Raw genomic sequence first — 19,142 nt, 5'->3', positions numbered from 1 at the left:
CCCCTTAAGAGCCAGCCTGGTACTGAGTATCCCCACGGCCCTGGCGGGCGCTCCAACTGCACTCGGATGACTTTTATGCGAAGTCCAATTTTTCTGGACTCACAGTATGGAGAGTTTTTTCTCCATCTCCACACTGAATTTGATCGGAGCGTGACCATAGCATGATTTGTTTGGTTATTTACACACAAAGATAATTTGCCAGGATGGTATTTGCAACCTTTTTTTTCCCACATATTATTTTCAAACGATGGTCATAGCTATTACACTGGTTGTGAAAAATCATTCACCGACCTGTTGGATCCAATCAAATTCTTACTACATTGCCCAGTCGACTATTTTTTTCCTCTTGCCATTTTTGGGTGTTCTTTGACTACAATTTGCTCTATGGGAACATCCTGAAAAACATGCAATCATTTGTCACCATTCGCACTCTTTTGGGTTTGTAGTAGCCCAACTGTTTTTCCTTCTCTTGCTGATTCCTAATATGATGCGGGGTAATTTGATGGGAGAAAAACATTTGCTGCTTCTGTTCTCTCTCTCTCCCTCCTCCCACAGGCATGCTCCCACTGGCAGGCATGACTGCAACACTCGGCTACCAGTAGCACTAGGAGAAGTGCGAGCAGGCAAAGGGATTCTCAGGCAGGAGAGCTTCATCTGTGTGACTCATCCAGGTAATTGCATTATTCCCATCACTTTCTTGATTTCAATTCTCATCTCTCCTTTTCCGCCTGCTATACTTTTTCTTGTGATTTGAGTCCAGCTCTGTAAACACTGTGCACAAGGTATTTTATGTTCTTCTTCATCTTCATCCTCATCCTCATCTTCATTTGTTTGTGGCTTGCCCCATTATTGCCAGGTGTCGGTGGACAGGTTGTACTAGAGGACGGATGGGTATTACGGCTGGTGAGAAGGTTTGCAGTGCCATCAGCACGTGTTTAAGTAGTAAATGTATCCAGCTGAATACGGCACATGCAGATTACCATTTTCCGCACGTTTTATACTATTATTTTCTTATTTAAATCCAAGCAGAGCAATCATGTAACGCCGTCTTCCTCTTCCAAGATCTGACAAACACTGTAGTGTGTTTTACGTTGTGTACGTTTTTATTGCTTCTATGTACGGTATTCATATTAGAAAAAGAATCACTAACCATTGTAAAAGGACGTTGAATATCCTCTGACTTGATTGACCATAGCACCTACTAACTCCAGTCCTAGGTCTTAGGTCAAGAAATAAGTACTAGCCTCTTTCTTGGGTTTTTATGATCATTTTTTCTTTACCATTTATTTTAGTTTTTATTTATTGCCCATATTAACGCCATAATCAGCACATTTAAGGAGCATCGAAGAAAGGTAACTGATCGTTTTGCCTCTCACAGTGGATTCTGGTGTCTTCAGTATAGTAAACCAAGACTTGGAGATGACAGCTCCTTCCTTCTTTTTAGTCACCTGCATGGCTTACTGAATGCTCAGCATGTCTCTTTAACGTAGGGGCATTGCATGGAGCCAAATAATTAACAGAAACTATTCCATTCATCTCTTGTTCTTTGTGAAAGATCGGCGCAGTCAATGCATCACAGTATGGCTACATCTGTGATTTCAGCATTCGTGTGCTGCTAGAACATTTTAACAGAGGGGATCTCATTTCTCAGTATTCCATGTGGCTAGATGTGTGTTTCCAAGGAGACCGATGGCCCGCCATCCTACCGCCGTTCTCTTTAAGTCTAGTATTTTGGCTTTGTGCGTTATTTCCTACGTCTTCTTCTAAGGTGTTTTGCTTTCCAGCCGAAAATTACCTGCTCTCTCCTACCCTGGAAAGCCGATAACCTCAGGACGTGTGAAGCTTCTCTGGTTTCATCATAAATAAATGGATTTCATACACGAGACAGTTGCTTGGGGCAGTTCGGTTGTTACGGTGGGGACACTCGAGGGATACTCTTAGTAAAATGAAAGGATATGATGTAAAACATGGCACAATATTTATGAATATTCTTCAAGGTCATTAATCACCTTCTAATACAATTGAATATTTTGAAGGACTTTTATTTATTGGAATATTAGGTGAGATTTCAATGTCGCTTATGTGATAAACAATAGGACAAGAGTTTGCACACGAGCTGTGGATGATATAGTGCTTTTTGGGAATAAACAAGCATTTGTGATTTATTTACCTTGTTTTATATAATATAAGGTATCAGGGAAATATTCTGGAAAACGCACAGAAATGTAGAAATCATTTCTCTAATGCTTTTCACATGATGCATTGTCTTAGATACAATGCGGAGAACTGTATCACTATGGTGACATCTGGGCCTCATGGCAGATTTATGATAATTATACAGTAAATGCCGAGAAACACATTTATTCCCAGCCAACAGCTTTGCTTTTTGATATCCAGTGCAAAGGGTGTAACCAGTGCCTAAGTATAAAAGGTATTTGTGGGACCACTTTAAAAAATGCCTGAAAAATGGCTTCAGGAAAGACTCTTTGTATTCATTTCTATTGTAAAACCACTTTGCTGGTCATATGGTCTTTGGAGTGTTTTCTTTCTGCTTCAGGTTTTGAAAAACTCTTGGTAGGAAAAAGAAAGTGTATCTCACGCCTTTGATGTGGTTTATGATGGAATCCATTCCAAGCAATGCATTGTCTCATCAAAAGGCTGCAAAAAATACTTAATGGAAAATACATTTTTCCAAAACGATTCGAACAGTTTGTGCACACTGAGTCTTTTTGCTGAGCGGAATCCCCAAAACTCCGACTCCACCAAAATGTTTTCTCCAGAATTTTGCATAGAGCACTTGATAAGTCTCCAATTTTTTGCGTAACTCAAGGTTGCGTAAATATTTTGCCATTTTTGGTGTTTTCACACCAATTTTTGCAAAGCTATCCCAAAATAGGCGGAGCTGGGGAGAGACGGGTGGATTTATGACCAGCTTACGCCAGCAATTTTCTGACGTCGGCGTACTATTACACCCGATGAAAGGATTTAAGGTTTCGAAAGCTGTGATGTGGCTAAAGGCAGTGACCTGAACATTCTTTAGGTGGCTTCCGTTTTTGAAGCCACTCACTAGTTAATATGTTGTCAAGAAGACCAGTTACAAAGAGCACTCTACTTTTTAGATGATCCTGATTTATTAAAAAGCATGTGCCTCTTAATTGAATCAAGAAGGTCTGTTTATGAAATGCCCACACATCCAGATGGGTGTTGTTAATGCCAGTCTTGATGAATTATGGCCCAAGTTTTTGAGGAGTTTTGAGTTTCTCAAGATGATTGTGGAGAGTTTCTGCTCAATTTCTGTTCTAAAAACTCGTCAAAAACCTTAATGTGAACATACCCATAGGGTATATGCACTCAGCGTCTTGTAGATGCCAACATACCAGCAGAGCTTTTGAAGCAGAAGATGCTCCAGAAAAGTGTTTTTGTTGAAGAATCTTCTATGGAGTCTTTATGGTCTTCTTGACAGCATATTAACTAGTGAGTGGCTTCAAAAACGGAAGCCACCTAAAGAATGTTCAGGTCACTGCCTTTAGCCACATCACAACTTTTGAAACCTTAAACCCTTTCATCAGGTGTAATAGTACGCCGATGTCAGACTCCCCCTGATTGGTGCAGGCACATGACAGCTGATCTGTACAGTTGACATATGCTCACAACAGCCGTGGGTGGAATCGCTATCTACCTGCGGCTGTTAACCTGTTAAATGCCGCTGTCAGTCTCTGAGAGCGGCATTTAACTTGCGCTTCCGGCAAGCGAGCTGGAGATCACGCCCATTAGTGACCCCGTCACGTGTTCACGGTTCACCGATGGTTTGGTATGACAACCAGACGTCTCCAGCAGACCTTTATGGTTGTCACTGCTGGATTGTTATGAGCGCCACCAGGTGGTCAGCTTTCATATCAAGTGAACATTTCTGCTACATACAGGCAATCTGTTCATCGCCTGTGTATGTAGCAGAGCTGATCAAAGTACTGCAGCTTCTAGTCTCTTTTTTAACCCCTTAAAGACCAGAGATATTTTTGGTTTTGCATTTTCATTCTTTGTTCCCCTTCTTCCCAGAGCCATAACTTTTTCATTTTTTTGTCAAAATGGCCGTGTGAGTGACTCGCTCCCAGAGGCCATGGGGTACTCGGTGCCGGGCCCGTTGATTTCAATGGGAGATGTCACAGTGGCAGTGACCCGGTCCGTGGCCTCAGGCAGTAAATGTTAAAGGGGTAGAGTGATGGGGATAAAGTTGTTGAGATGATTCGTGACGCCACCTGTGGTTTCTGGTCAGTTTGACAAGCGCTGCAGGGTTGCTTCTCTGGGACAGGTAGTGTGGTGCAGCAATGATGTTGAAGCTCCCCACAGGTGGAGCTGTAGTCCCAGGGCAGTAGTAATAGGTGTTGACGGAAAGGGTGCAGTGTTAGGCACAGGGATGTAGCAGTGCTGAGTGGGTTGGCGCAGGAAGAAGGCAATGAGACAGCTGAGTGCAGTTCCAGTTCTTTTACTCACGTTCTTGGCACAGAAAGGTGCCGCTTCAATGCCGCGGTCTCCAGACAAGGGGCTCAGCCATCTCCCAGGCAGATGGAATCAACCTCTCCAGCACTCCTTTTCATGTGCCTGTTCTGAATGTCTCCTTTCTTGCGCTTATCTGAGGTACATGCAGTACTGAGCAACACTGAAATTCCTCCTGCTTGTTGTTACTCAAACTCCACTTGCATGACAAGTGATTGTAGCCTGCTTCGGGGACTCCATCCGTCATGTCCCGGCTCACACTTAGGTTGCCATCGTGTCTTTGAGTCTTTTGTGGGAACAGAGTGGTCACAACTCCTATTCCTCCGGTTTCTGCTGCAGGAACATTAGTTTCACAAACAGCCTCGGAGACCGGACTCTGGCCATGTGCTTCAAACTTGAGGAAGGGCTCTGCTCTGAACCTAGTCCTTAGTTCTCTTCTCCTTACATTCTGCACTAATCTTTCTTCCTTCTGAAGAATCAGGCTTTCTATTGTTCTTTCCCGTGCCAGCAGCTCCAGGTCACTGAAGTCTGCTGCAGCACTTCCTTTCATTCCATCCCTCTCTGGGGATCTTCTCTCACCAACTGAACCCTTCCTAACATTCTCCTGCTCTCTTGTGTCATCTCAGCTCCACCCACCACCCAGCACTCTTTGTGTTCCAAGCAGGGAGCCACAAAGGGTGCTCTACTATTCTAAAGTGTTTGTGTTGGATGTGAGTGGTGGAGTCTGGTCAGGTGTTCCATCTTACCTGGGAAGTGGGATACTACACCTCAGGAGGAGGTGCAGTACCTCTGTGGTGACTGAACCCTCAGGGGCGCCACATTCCCCCTGTGGGCTGTAAACGAATGAGCATTAAAATGTTACCGGAACTTACGAAAAAAAAAATTTTCAAATCAGCAATGTAAAAACAGCTTCTCTGATGGAGAGGACTAAAGCTTGAACGTTGCATAACAAGTTTACAGAATACCTATAATTTAACATTTCACCTATTTTGAAGTGCTATTGGCAGTAACCGTTACCGAAAAGTTCACTGCCAAGTTAGGTATTACCATCTTTGCTTCAACATATTTTTCACATTCTGCTGTTACTCCTACTCTTCTAGACCTATAAGTGACAACCGCTGACTCCTGATTCAAATTTGTATTCAAAACCTCCCATTTTTATTAAGCATTGCTCCTAGTCAGATAGCTAAACATTGCTACAAACGCTTTAATAAAGCACACTATAAAAGACTTCACAGTAAAACAACAGTAATTCTTGCAAGTGCTGAAGCTGAACTTTAGGTCTGAGGTAGTCCTTGTTGAGGTTCAAGTAAAACCAAGAGAGAGCACCTTAAGAGGCGCAAACTATATACAGAGAAAGTTTGTGAATCACTCCCAGTTCATGATCACAGCAGTTCTTAAACTTTTAGTGCAACAGATGCCAAATTGAGGCACAACTGAAGAAAAACAAATGCAAACATTGAGGGCACAACGGTGCCCATACCCTTCTGGGTAACAGTTCAGTTCAGTCCTCCTGATTAGCATTGCCTTAAGCATCAGGTTTTTGTCGCTTGCATGGTGAAACTTAGGTGCTGCCACTTGATGGCTGTGCAAGCACAGGACCATTTCTGTCCACAGGCACATTGCCTAGCACCAGGATCATGGATTCCACACCCGATGTCTGTGTGGCTGGTGTGCACTGTGCTGGTAGGGGTGTCAGGGGTTCTGGTGTTTCCCCCCAGGGACTAGTATCCCGGTCCCAGGTCATATCCAGCACAATCTGCCTGGACGTTGGGGTGGACGGGAACTCAGGGGTCTCCCCGGCTGCAGGGGCGGCGGTCATACCTGACGCTTCCCGGTGGTGTTTCGGCTCCGGTGCAGGTACTGAGCGGCAGTCGGTGGGAGCGGTGGTTATTGGAGTTGCCTGGTCAGCGGGCGGCGACTGGAGTGGAGCTGGTGCTGGTTCAGGGTCTGCTGAGGCCTTCGGTAGGACCTGCACAGCCGTGCCAGGTCGGGGCAGGAACACAGTCTCTGCTTCAAAGTCATCTCCCGGGCCCTCAGGTAACTCCTCCTGGCAGCCAGTGTCTGGTGGCTGTATCATGGTGACGGGCGCTGCCGGTGGCATCGCAGCGGCCATAGGTTTCACAGGTGCTGCCATGGGGTGGAACTGGTGAAGCGGCGGAAGGTACCGGTGGTGGAGGTACCCTTTCTGCAGGCCCCTCCTGGGTGCGCTGCCGGTCCAAGGTCCACAGAGCCTCCTGCTTCAGCCGCAGACGGTGACTCAGCATCGCGATCTCCTCTTCTAATCGCTGGCGGTCCATGGCAGAAACAGGGCCGGAGCCTTCGACTACTGCGCCGAGGAAGGCATGCTCCTCTTCCTTGCGCTCTTCAGGTCTCCATCCTTCTCCCCACATGGCGTCCTGGCTTTTCTCTGGGCTCCCTTCCCGCCTCACAGCTCTGCTCCTCCTTCTTGGGGCGGCGCCTCCTTCCTCTTCCTCCATACCAAGCCAGTATGCGAACCCCTCTGGGGGTGGGCCATGTTGCTGTTGCACAGATGTTCAGGCAGGGGAGGCCCAGGACAGTTTGCGCTCTTTTCTTAGGGTCACCCATGTTGTCACGCCCTTCTTCACCGTGCCGGCAGCCATTTTGAGAGTCCATTTTACAGTCTATCATTTTAGTTCTTTTGCACATTTTCAGCAATATCCAATGTAATAAATCTTCAGCACACAGGACCTGGTGGTACCGGGCTTCGTCATCCTGTTCGTGATGCCAAAATTGACTCGCTCCCAGAGGCCGTGGGGTACTTGGTGCCGGGCCTGTTCCTCCGGTTTCTGCTGCAGGAACATTAGTTTCACAAAAAGCCTCGGAGACCGGACTCCGGCCATGCGCTTCAAACTTGAGGAAGGGCTCTGCTCTGACCCTAGTCCTTAGTTCTCTTCTCCTTACGTTCTGCACTAATCTTTCTTCCTTCTGAAGTATCAGACTTTCTATTGCATTTTCCTTTGCCAGCAGCTCCAGGTCACTGAAGTCTGCTGCAGCACTTCCTTTCATTCCATCCCTCTCAGGGGATCTTTCATTCCATCCCTCTCTGGGGATCTTCTCTCACCAACTGACCACTTCCTAACATTCTCCTGCTCTCTTGTGTCATCTCAGCTCCACCCACCACCCAGCGCTCTTTGTGTTCCAAGCAGGGAGCCACAAAGGGTGCTCTGCTATTCTAAAGTGTTTGTGTTGGATGTGAGTGGTGGAGTCTGGTCAGGTGTTCCATCTTACCTGGGAAGTGGGATACTACACCTCAGGAGGAGGTGCAGTACCTCTGTGGTGACTGAACCCTCAGGGGCGCCACATGAGGGCTTGTGCTCTGCAGGATGAGTTGTACTTTTGAATGACACCATTGGTTTTATCATGTTGTGTACTCAAATACGGGAAAAAAATCCAAGTGCGGTGAGTTTGCAAAAAAAGTGCAATCCCACAATTTTTTTTTTCACCATGTTCACTAAATGCTAAAACTGACCTGCCATTATGATTCTCCAGGTCATTACAAGTTCATAGAGATCAAACATGTTGAGATTCCTTTTTATCTAAGTGGTGAAACAAAATTCCAAACTTTGTTAAAAAAAAGTGCCATTTTCTGATACTTGTAGCATCTCCATTTTTCGTGATCTCAGGTTGGGTGAAGGCTTATTTTTTGCATGCCGAACTGACTTTTTTAGTGATACCATTTTGGTGCAGATACAATCTTTGATAACCCAATATTGCATTTTAATACAATGTTGCGGCAACCAAAAAAAAGTAATTTGACTTTTTTTCTCACTACATCGTTTAGCGATCAAGTTAATCCTTATTTTTATAGATAGATTGGGCGATTCTGAAAGCGGCGATACCAAATATGTGTATGTTTGATTTTTTTATTGTTTTATTTTGAATGGTTTTATTGTTTTTATTTTTTTATATTTTTAAAAAACTTTTTTTTACTTTTGGTATGCTTCAATAGTTTCCATGGGAGACTAGAAGCTGCCATAACACGATCACTCTGCTACATGCAGGCGATAATCAGATCACCTCTATGTAGCAGAATTGCTCACTTGCTATGAGCGCCAACTATCAATGACCCGCTATCAAGTGACAGGGGTCACCGATGGGAAGATTTCTGGCCTGTTGGCCAGAAGCACGCGTTAAATGCCGCTATCAGAATTTGAGAGCAGCATTTATTGAGTTAATAGCTGCAGGTGAATCGCGATTCCACCCATGGCCGTTCCTGGCACATGTCAGGAACCGGAGCCGGAGCCCACATCGAAGGGAGAGAGTCCGATATCGGTGTAAATGTCAGAAAGGGGATAAAAATATTTTAAAAAATATATAAAAGTTCAAATCACCCACCATTCGCCCCATTCAAACTAAAACAATGCAAAATATTCAAACATACACATATTTTGTATCACAACGTTCAGAATCGCCCGTTCTATCAATATCAAAAAAATTAACGCAATCGTTAAATGATGTACTGAAAAAAATGTCAAATGCCAGAATTACGTTTTTTTTGGTCACGTCTGTAAAGGAAAATGGTATCATTAAATACGTCAGCTCGGCATGCAAAAAATAAGCATTCACCCAACCCGAGATCACGAAAAATGGAGACACTATGGGTATCGGAAAATGGAGCAATTATTTATTTTTTTTAACAAACTTTGGAATCTTTTTCACTACTTAAATACAAAAGAACCTACAGTATACATGTTTGGTGTCTATGAACTCGTAATGACCTGGAGAATCATAATGGCAGGTTAGATTTAGCATTTAGTGAATGTGGTAATAAAAAACACAAAAACCAATTGTGGGATTGCACTTTTTTTTGCAATTTCAGCGCACTTGAAATTTTTTTCACGTTTTCCAGTACACGATATGTTAAAACCAATGGTGTTTTTCAAAAGTACAACTCATTCTGCAAAAAAACAAGCCCTCACATGGCCATTGTGACCAAAAAGTAAAAAAGTTATAACTTTGGGAAAAAGGGGAGCAATAACTGAAAATGCACAAACCAAAATAACCTCTGGTCGTTAAGGGGTTAAAGTTAAAAAAAACTCAAAAAGATTGAACAAATGCACAACAAGTCTTTTTGACATTGCAATGCATATGTTCATTCTTTTTAGCATTGTTTAGACATTTTTTTTCAAATGGATCTCAGATGAAATTCTGCTGAAAAAGATGCCATGTGCACATATTTTTAAACATTTCAAAACTTCTTCAAGAAATGAAAACTCCAAAACCTCCCGAGAGAAGGACTGTTTCCTGTAGTGGTTTCTACTAAAAAAAACTAGTTGTTTTTGACTGCCTCAAAAAAATAAAATCCATTTGCACATGCCCATTGAGTATGTGCGTACAGAGACTTATAGACACCGGCGTATCCGCATCGTTTTTAAAGCAGAAGACACTTTAGAAAACCACCGGTAGCGTTTTCCCTGCAGTGTCTCTTCTGATGTCTCTCTGGAATTCTTTTGCAGCGTCTTTGCCACCAAAATTGATCTTTTAATTCCATAAATAACATAGTGGTGGCTTTTCAGGCCAGAAGAATGGATCGGTCACTTGTTTTAGTTGCTTCACAGTTTTCGATGCCTGGAGCGGTTAAAAGAAGTTACAAAAGATGGAACATATTCACAGCAAGTTGCTTTGACATCTCGGTGAATGTGTTCATTCTTTTTGGATTGTTTAGGTTTTTTTCAGGCAGGTTTGCAGCAGAATTTGCCTGAAAAAGTCACATACCCTGAATATTTGGGTAATAAAGTAGTGGGAGTACATTAAACTTCTGTAAACAACATCCTCTATACAAAAAAAAAGACCACCTCTTTATGTAGACCAGATTTCCTCTAACAGATTTCAATTGCATCATATATCATGTTTACTATCAATTTTCTTTAACCTCTTCCCGCCTTGGAGAATTTTAGTTTTTGTGCTTTTGTTTTTTCCTACCCTTCTTCAAAGAATCATAATTTTTTTTCATACTGTCTAAATAACCACATGAGTACAGTACTTGTTTTTTTTCTTGTACATTTGAATTACACCATTCATTTTACCATATAATGTACGGTACTTGAAAAAAAGGAAAAAAATTTACAAGTGTGATAAAAAATGCAATATATATATATATGTATATATATATATTGGTGTAATGACAAAAAAATTTTTTTTATGAAGCCATGTGCAATGGAGGAACTTTTATGGGTTATTTAAGAATATGTATTGCTTTTTTTTGTTTTTTAAAAAAAGTTCCCCCTTTCATTCAAATGAAATAAGGCAAAAATTGTTTTTCCCCCCCAAAAAAGGACATGCAATTTTGCATTATTGAAACGATAATAGTAATAACTAAGCAACTTTTATTATTCGTTTTTAACAAATACGGTATAAAACAGTTAATTATAAGTACAATATGTACAAAAGAAGTGTTTAAAAATTATTTTTTCCTATGAATTTTAGATTCAAAAATTCAATTTGTTTCGATTTCACATGTAGTTCCTCCATCAATTTTACAGCACGTTCAGCATTTTGGTTAGATCTGGGAATGTCAATTAATGACTCCTCGACCAACCAGTGCGCCTTCAAACACTTAATTGCCTTCTTCTTCTGCCTTCGCCGTTTCTCGCTGTTGAACAGAAAACTGAAGTTTCCAAGAATTTGGCAGTTCGTTGGCATCCGCGTGAGATTGGAGAGCTTTTCAACATATGGAATACTTGGATCCCTTTTATGTTGAGAATAGGAGGGCAGATTCCTCGTCCAGATAGACCTGTTTGCCTTTACACTGTTGCTGGAATTACTAGAAGACATTTTCTGAATGACCTGTCCTGCACTTCTTGATCGTAAAACTTGAAGCTTTGCACTGAAAATGAAAAGATAATACTAAATTACAAAATATTTTAAAATATTCCAGAATGTTCTAGATGTGAATAAAATACCACTTTTTGTTACAACTTAGAAAGATATTTTCTTTATAGATTTAAATTAAAACACAAAAAATCTTTTTTTTCTAAATTTTGAAATGAAAAAGAGGGGGAACTTTTTTGAATATTTTACAAATTTGATGATACTAATGTCATTTGTATGGAATTGTTCCACCAATGTAAGGGGTTTCATTTTCGTTTTGCAAAATTTTTAAAATAGTCATCACCCTATTATATATATATATATCCACATAAAAATGACCTTCCAATACGATTCTTCAGGTGACTATGATTACGGTGATACCAAATTTTTTTTTATTCAGGTGGTAAGAAAAATTTTAGAACTTTGTAAAAGAAAAAATGAATAGATTTTTCATCAGTTGTTGTTTAATTGATGTTTTGATCACTTTTTCTAGGGGAGTTGTGGAGACCAAAAGAAGGCAGTTTGGGCATTTCATTTTTATTCTGTTTAAACACAATTACTAGCCTGGTTGCTGGCTGCATCTCTGTACCCCGACTCCTTTGACTTACAAATCTCTCCATATGTACATGTAGATAGTTTTGGGGAGCAGTGACAACCTGCCAAGAACCACCCAGTCAAGTCACATAGTTGCCGGACAGCTTTGCAAAACTTGTTTTCTCTGAAAACGCTGCAGTATTACTGAGTGGAACATATATAGCTGTAAGAGGACCATATGACTTCAAACTGAAGATTCTCCATCACCCTCCCGAAATAGGACGTCATCAGGGGTAAGCAGTGACAGAAGCTGTAGTAAGTAACCACAGTACCGCCCACTGATGGCGTCCTGCTCCAAGGAGGGTGATAGAAGATGAGGGGAAATGACAGCAGGGCCACCCATCTGTGAAATCCCATTTGCGACTCCCTTCAAACGAAACATCACAGGAAGTGATGAAAATAAAGCACATACAGGGAATAACTGGATAGAATGGTAGAGAAATTTATAATAAAGCAAATTACAAAAGTGGTTAGGGCTTAAAGATAGATATTTATTAGATATTTATTAAAGGCATTATAGGAATCAAATGACCCCTTTAATTCTGCTGCTTAGATCCATGGTATGGCACATTTTGACATAATGTATATTGTATCTCGAGAGCACTTTACAGAACCCACCCACAGCCAACAAATATATGACAATTTCAATACTCTATGACTACAGAGAAAATTAACCGTATAGCTGGCACTAATGTACGCTGGGGCTTGGTTTCAATCTTGGTGTCCTTCAAGGAATTTCCTGACGCAAGATGTTATAGGGTTCAATTATTCAGCGACAGCTCATTGCAGGCTAAGGTCTCCGATTGTCAATATACTATATGCCGTGCAATGTGTGGATACTAAATAGATGTCAAATACTCTACACAGGTATTATACACTGCTCTAAAAATGACCATTTGCACATGAAAGTGTAAAGCTAAACCGGAGAACCTGTCATCAGGATTATGCATGTTATGCCACGTGCACACATTGAGTATATAGTGAGGTTTTTGTACCTCAGTATGTGTAATTCAAAAATCAGGAGTGGAACAGTTAGAGAAAAAGTATAATAGAAACACGTGCACCTGTGATGTGGCACGGGGCCATGGGAGATGTACTCATTTCTTGCACCCCGGTACATTACATGAAGGGGAGTGTTATTGCTGGGTGTGTGGACTTGTTCTGTGGGGGTGCTACGCCCTTACAGGCAGCATGTATCCGATGATTTGGGTCGGCTTGGACCAGGTGTTTGACAGTTCAATGAGGGAGACCACCAGTCAAAAATAAACTTTTACTGAACGATAACTTGCGAGGGATTAATTACAGGAGATAGTGGGCGGATATCTTGATGAACGTTTCCTGTATAATAAGGAGCATTTTCCACATACAATTCTTACCTTTTTTCTCTGTTATCCTTTATTCTCAGCATTCCTTTACACTTTACCACAGCCCAGCTCAATACTACAGTCCAGTTAATAAAAGTCCTATCCTCAACACACATTCCTGTGTCTTCTCTCCCCTCTAGGGACCTATATTGCCAGTATTGCAGGTACTTATCTTATCTGTCTCTGACATTCTGGAACTCTCGCCCAAGGCACTCTCCATCTTGCGTACCCTGTCCTGTTTAGGCCTATTACCTCTGTGAGTTATAAACACTGAGCCGTACTGCTAGGCGTCTTGACCCAGGACCCGTCAATGATCGATCACTCTATTCCTTCTATCACTTTTCTTTCTTTCTCTCCATTAGGATCTTGCTAGCCTCAGGCTCTGCCTCCTCTCTTGTTAGGGACACTCACATCATGCGGCACTGCTCACATTAGACCTTAGGTCTTTTATCTACTCACACTGGACAGGAAACTGTCTCTGTCTCTTTAGCTTAGTCCCTCCTATTCAGGGCTAGTCCCAACCATTAACCCTAACTGTCCCTGTCAACTGCCTGTTGCTGGGCAGAATACAATACCAACGTCATAATGCATTTCACAGTTTAAATTACACATTAGCAATACACATATTATTCAATCATTAGACGTTTGTGTTTCCTAACTTTCCATGCATTGGGGTGAGAGTCCATGTGTAGAGTCTTTGGCTCTGCCCCAACCCATCTACTGCCTCTGGAGTCTATATATTCTTCCTGATTTAAATTTTTGCACTGGTGTCATCCTAAGAGCGAGTTGTGCTTGCACACATTGATCTCCCAGTGTTCTTCAGTAAGAAAAACAAAACAGGGCGCATCCGCTGTGTAAAACCTTTAAACCACAATTGTAATGGTGAGGCAAGGAGAGACTCACCTGATAGGGTTGTGAAACGCTCGGTCACAACACCTACAAACACATGAAACAGCTGCTGCAGTCTGCACAGGGTCCAGCTCCTTGAATTATACCTACAGCAGTGCAGTGTATCATTGCACCTTATAACCATCCTCAATTACAAGTGTTCTTCAGTAAAATAGCACCGGTGGTGGCACATGCGCAGGTTGAGATCACCAGCACCATTTTCCTGAAGCCTGTCATGTGACAGTAGTACTTCTGCTGTTGTTAATGGCTCCCACATTATTAGTTGTGGTATGGATTTTTATGCTACAATGTCCATTGACAAATTTTTTCTTTTTCCTCATATTTCATACAATAATATAACTAATTTTTGACAATAATTTCAACACCAAATTTTCAACTCTTACCAAACAAGATATTACTAGAAATGCTCAGCAGATAGGTACACATACAGAAATCAAAATATCATAGCATGCTGCTGTAACAAGGTGGCATGGGGTGGTAGTCATGGGTAGTCACTGAGCCTCAATCAATCCACACCCCGGCCCCTTGCACATGAATCAACGAATCAACGGTTCTGATCCTAGCCCTAGGTCATGGTGTATTACCTCAGACATATGGCTCCTCTCCATGCAGGAACAGATGCACCACACAACACATTCTATAAGGGCCAACAATGGCAACTTGTTTAATGAAGAGGTATTATAGAAGAAGTTAACAATTCTTGATCTGTCCCTAGTAACTGCAATGGCTGCAGCAGTAGTGGCTATGGCTTCCAGTCAGCTTCCAGGGGCAAAGAGTCTCTTGTGGGGCACACAAATAGTCCCTGCATCCACTGCCTGATAGTCCACTGGCAGCTCTATTCTCCTCCAGGGGTATAGCCAGCTCGCAGCAGGGGAGCACATCCTGCCAATACAGTAATACATATAGTATACATTAAAGGACAATACAAACATAACCCATACATTAAGTCATGACTCACTGTCAGAGCACCGCATGGGGGGCCACATCTGGGAATTTGAGAGGGAGCAACCGAGGGTTCCCACCACTTCTTTCCACCCCTTCCCCCTAAAACATGGTCGTCCCCGACCATGACAGCACCTGCAGGGTTAAAAGCAATACATCTAAAACATCAGTACAACAACCTTCAAGTAATACAAATATAACAGTCTTAGTCTCTCTTAAAGCGGGTCCACCTGATCCTGGCCCCCTTGTTTCTGGGACTGGTAAAACAGTCATCCTGGCCCGATGGCCAGCTTATCATACAGTCTTGACCCGGCTTGATCCTTGGGTCTTCCTGATCAAGCTCAGCTTCACCCCCTTTCACCAGACCATGAGCTTAGCAGCAAATTGTTGCGCTGTGCTTAACAGGGGGCTAGTCCAAGGTTATAAGGGGACAAAGTTCTGGGTTAAGAGAATTCAGTTCCTGCAACAGCTGCACATACAGTCCCTGTCAGTCAATCCTCTTAGGGTTTTCAGGCCCGTGATCCAGCAAAGGGTGCGCAAACGTGCGCAAATGAACTTTGAGGAAGGGAAAAACAAACAAGTACAGTGACCGCAATGGCCACTCCAGACACCTCAGTCTTTGGCCGCCATGCAGGGCTTCCTCTCAGGGACATGGAACAGTCCCTCTTACTTCACAGGTGCAACCGGCACTACTCAAACATTATTCTTAAAGGGGCCGCATCACTCAATACTCGGCCGTGGGTTACTGTAATGTGCCGCATGAGGACCCTGCACTACAATAGAGGTGTGGGATGAGGATCCGCTGGAGGAAGAGTCTCCACTGTGCCTTCTGATCCACATTCCCTCCTGTGGCAGATCCACAGCTCCCAGAGATTCCGGCTCTGATGCTACTTTTGCGGCCCCCTCACTGCGTCCAGGTGCCGCTTTCTCCTGCTTAGCTGCAGGACCTGCGGCTCTGGCAATCGGCCATTCTCCATGCTGACCCTCCTGCGGTGGGTCGCCCTCTTGATTGGAGGCCTTCCTTACGGCCACCGCATATGGCCCTCGGGGTCCTGGCTCCTTAATGAAGGTGACATGGTTCCATAGTTGAAGGGAACCTCCAGAGACAACGGACCCAGCATTCTTTTCTCTAGTGTTGGCCTTCTGGATGAAGCCATATCCTCTTGCCAGGTCGAGGTGCTGGACCGTTCCACTGGTGATCCAGCCAGTTACAGCTCCACTGCCGGGGCACTGCAGTTCCTTAATGATGCGGTGCTCTTGCTGCTTCAGTTTCTTGATGGCACTCTGGATCCACCGAACTTCCCTTGCCCTGGGTACCCAGGGCTCCTCCACGTACGCGTGGCTGGCACCGGATAGGACATGTGAAACCGGGAGGACACAGGTGCCACCAACACTGGGAACGATGGTGGGGTCAAGAGACGTGGGGAAGCCAGAGATGACGGCGGGGCCACAGGAGGTGTAGGGGAAGCAGTTGGAGCAGTAGGTCATTCAGACGGAAACTTGCCACTCACCGCCGCTGTGACCGGTGAAAGTCCTCCTGTGCGGCCGTGGGAGCCAATGATGGCAGCTGCAATGATCCCCCTCAGTGCAGCTTCTAATGTCCTCCAAGCTCCTTCCAGTTCTGGCTCCTCTAGTTCTGCAGGTTCCTCGATTTCCACCGGCCGCTTGTCCGGTTGCCAAAAAGGATGCCATTTTTCCAGCTCCCCCGACCACCAGGCCTCAAAGTGCAGGTCCATCTCCACCAGGGCCACGGATCGCCTCCAGTCCTGGCGGCTGATGCTGCCGCAGAAACATGTGCTGCTCATTTCCATCATGTCCGGCAATGGTGTCTTGTCCATCAACAGGTAGTCTGTCTCTGTTGGGCTCCTCTCGTTCATGGGTGGAGTCGCTTCCTGCTGCTCCACCTGTTTCTTAAGATTCTGCTGTGGGGGTGGGAGCTCTCTTTTGGCCCGCACCCATTTCGGGCTGGCATCCATCACGACTGGGTGCAGCCTTCTTTCTTCTGACGACAAATCTCTTGCATGACACCCATACAAGAGGGGCCATACAGACTACTGAGTCAGCAGATTGGATTATCCTGTGATTTCAAATGTGTACTTTGATTTTCAGAGTGATATGAAATGCAGGTTGATTGATGATTTTGTTTTCCATTGACTAATCACTGGTAACAGTTGTGGACACAAACAGAAGAGGGTCCCTGTACAATAATAATATAAAGGCCCTTTACAGTCCAATAATGCACAATTCCACCTGCTTTTACCTCCTGGGCACAGAATGTACCAACAATATGTGTGCCCCTGATTAGTCATTTTGCTCTCAAAATTGCAAAATATCTATCAGTAAAAATGTTATACACTAACAATACCACATAAAAGTAAATAAAATAATTAATCGTAATAATAATAATAAAGCTAAGATCCAGTAGCTATTCAAGTTACTTACATATCTATTTGTAAGTCAAAAATATACTACATAACTCAAGGCTAAGGTACATCAGACAAGTGTTATGGCAAAATATTACCTACAATGTTCCTTTACATCATTACGGTACTTAAAATTATTAGTCTGAATGCTCATCATCATAAAATTGTAGTTGTCTGTGTAAACAGTGCACATTTATAGCACAAAGCAGTGTATGTTACATTGCCCAGCTCATTTCCTAGATCGCCTTTACTAATGCTCTGGATGTATCCCAGGAGATTTGATAACTTTATGACTTTGTCATTCTCTTCAAGAACCATACAGGTTTAACTGCTGTATAATGAACTGTTTCTGCAGAAGCTCATCTACTCTGCCCTGCCTAGGCTATGCTTGCTTCTCATTTTTGTGCATGTTGGAGCTTTATTTCAGGAGTATTCATCAATGTATACTTTCAACATGTCCATATGCGTCCAAAATGCTAATAAATTACCTATTTTCACTGTATAGGAAAGCTAATCTACAGTGCAAAATGACGTAATAAAAGAGTATATCACAAAGTTATACATTTTTTACTGTCCAAGTCAATGAGTATGTATGACACTGTAAGCCTTTACAGTAGTATACTGTATGTTGGAGTCAGATGTTTTCAGTATACCGGGGAATATTCTCAACTTAGAACTAAGCACATAATCTATGCCAACTACAAAGTGTAATAACATCTACAATTAGTGATACACATAAACAAATTGACATATATCTGCTAGCGAATAAATGGTAAGCCATTTGTAGAAGATATATATGCCCAAAGAAGAAAAGCTGAACCTAAGGTCATGGAAGGAGTCAGAATGATGAACTCAAAAGTAAAAAACCTTTCTTGATAAATAATGGTTAAATGGTGGCACTGCAGAAGACGGGTGCCCACACAACAATAAAGAGCAACAATTATTCCTGTGCATATGTATATACAAGGGTGTATAAAAAAATATTTAAAAAACTACCATTTAGCATCGGTTTAATCTCATGGTCTATATTAACACTCCATGTTTATACATTTTCATGTTTTTTGCACCTACTTGCTCCCTGTGTGGCTTGGGGCAGTTCTTTATTATATTTTTTATACACCCTTGTATATACATATGCACATGAATAATTGTTGCTCTTTGTTGTTGTGTGGGCATCCGTCTTCTACAGTGCCACCATTTAACCATTGTTTTTCAATAAAGGTTTTTTTTACTTTGAGTTCATTGTTCTGACACCTTCCATGACCTTAGGTTCGGTTTTTATTAGAGGTTTTTTAAAGAGGTTGTCCTCTACTTCAGCATTGATGATGACCTATCCTTAGATGTCTGATCTGTCAGGGGTCTGACACCCAGCACCCCCACCGATCAGCCGTTATCGGTGGTGGTGGTGGTGGCAGCCACCAGCTGGCCGTAAGTACTCACCTGCGGAGCTGCCATCTTCTGATAGAGGCCACTGCAGGCTACTACACATCCGCCTCCTATTCAAATCAATAGGATGTGCAGTGACCTGCGGTGGCCACTATCAGAAGACGGAGCAGCTCTGCAAGTGAAACCTAAGGATAAG

General features: G+C 43.0%; 1 protein-coding gene across 2 annotated transcripts in view; it reads left to right on the top strand.

The window, feature by feature from the left end:
• Positions 1-393: 393 nt before the first annotated feature.
• GPRIN1 (G protein regulated inducer of neurite outgrowth 1) overlaps positions 394-19,142 on the top strand; it is a 165,743-nt gene continuing 146,994 nt past the window's right edge. The window contains exon 1 of one of the 2 annotated variants that reach the window (XR_012220226.1): positions 394-671. The gene's annotated coding sequence lies outside the window, so the exon portion shown is untranslated. The remainder of the gene's footprint in view (positions 672-19,142) is intronic. The other variant, XM_073545076.1, reaches the window with a different exon arrangement.

Source organism: Dendrobates tinctorius, unplaced genomic scaffold (genome assembly GCF_039654945.1).
Source record: "Dendrobates tinctorius isolate UK_male_01 unplaced genomic scaffold, ASM3965494v1 ptg000139l, whole genome shotgun sequence".
In the NCBI taxonomy this organism is placed as follows: domain Eukaryota; kingdom Metazoa; phylum Chordata; class Amphibia; order Anura; family Dendrobatidae; genus Dendrobates; species Dendrobates tinctorius.
The sequence above is the reverse complement of the archived record's forward strand: the minus strand, read 5'-3'. Positions and strand labels throughout refer to the sequence as shown.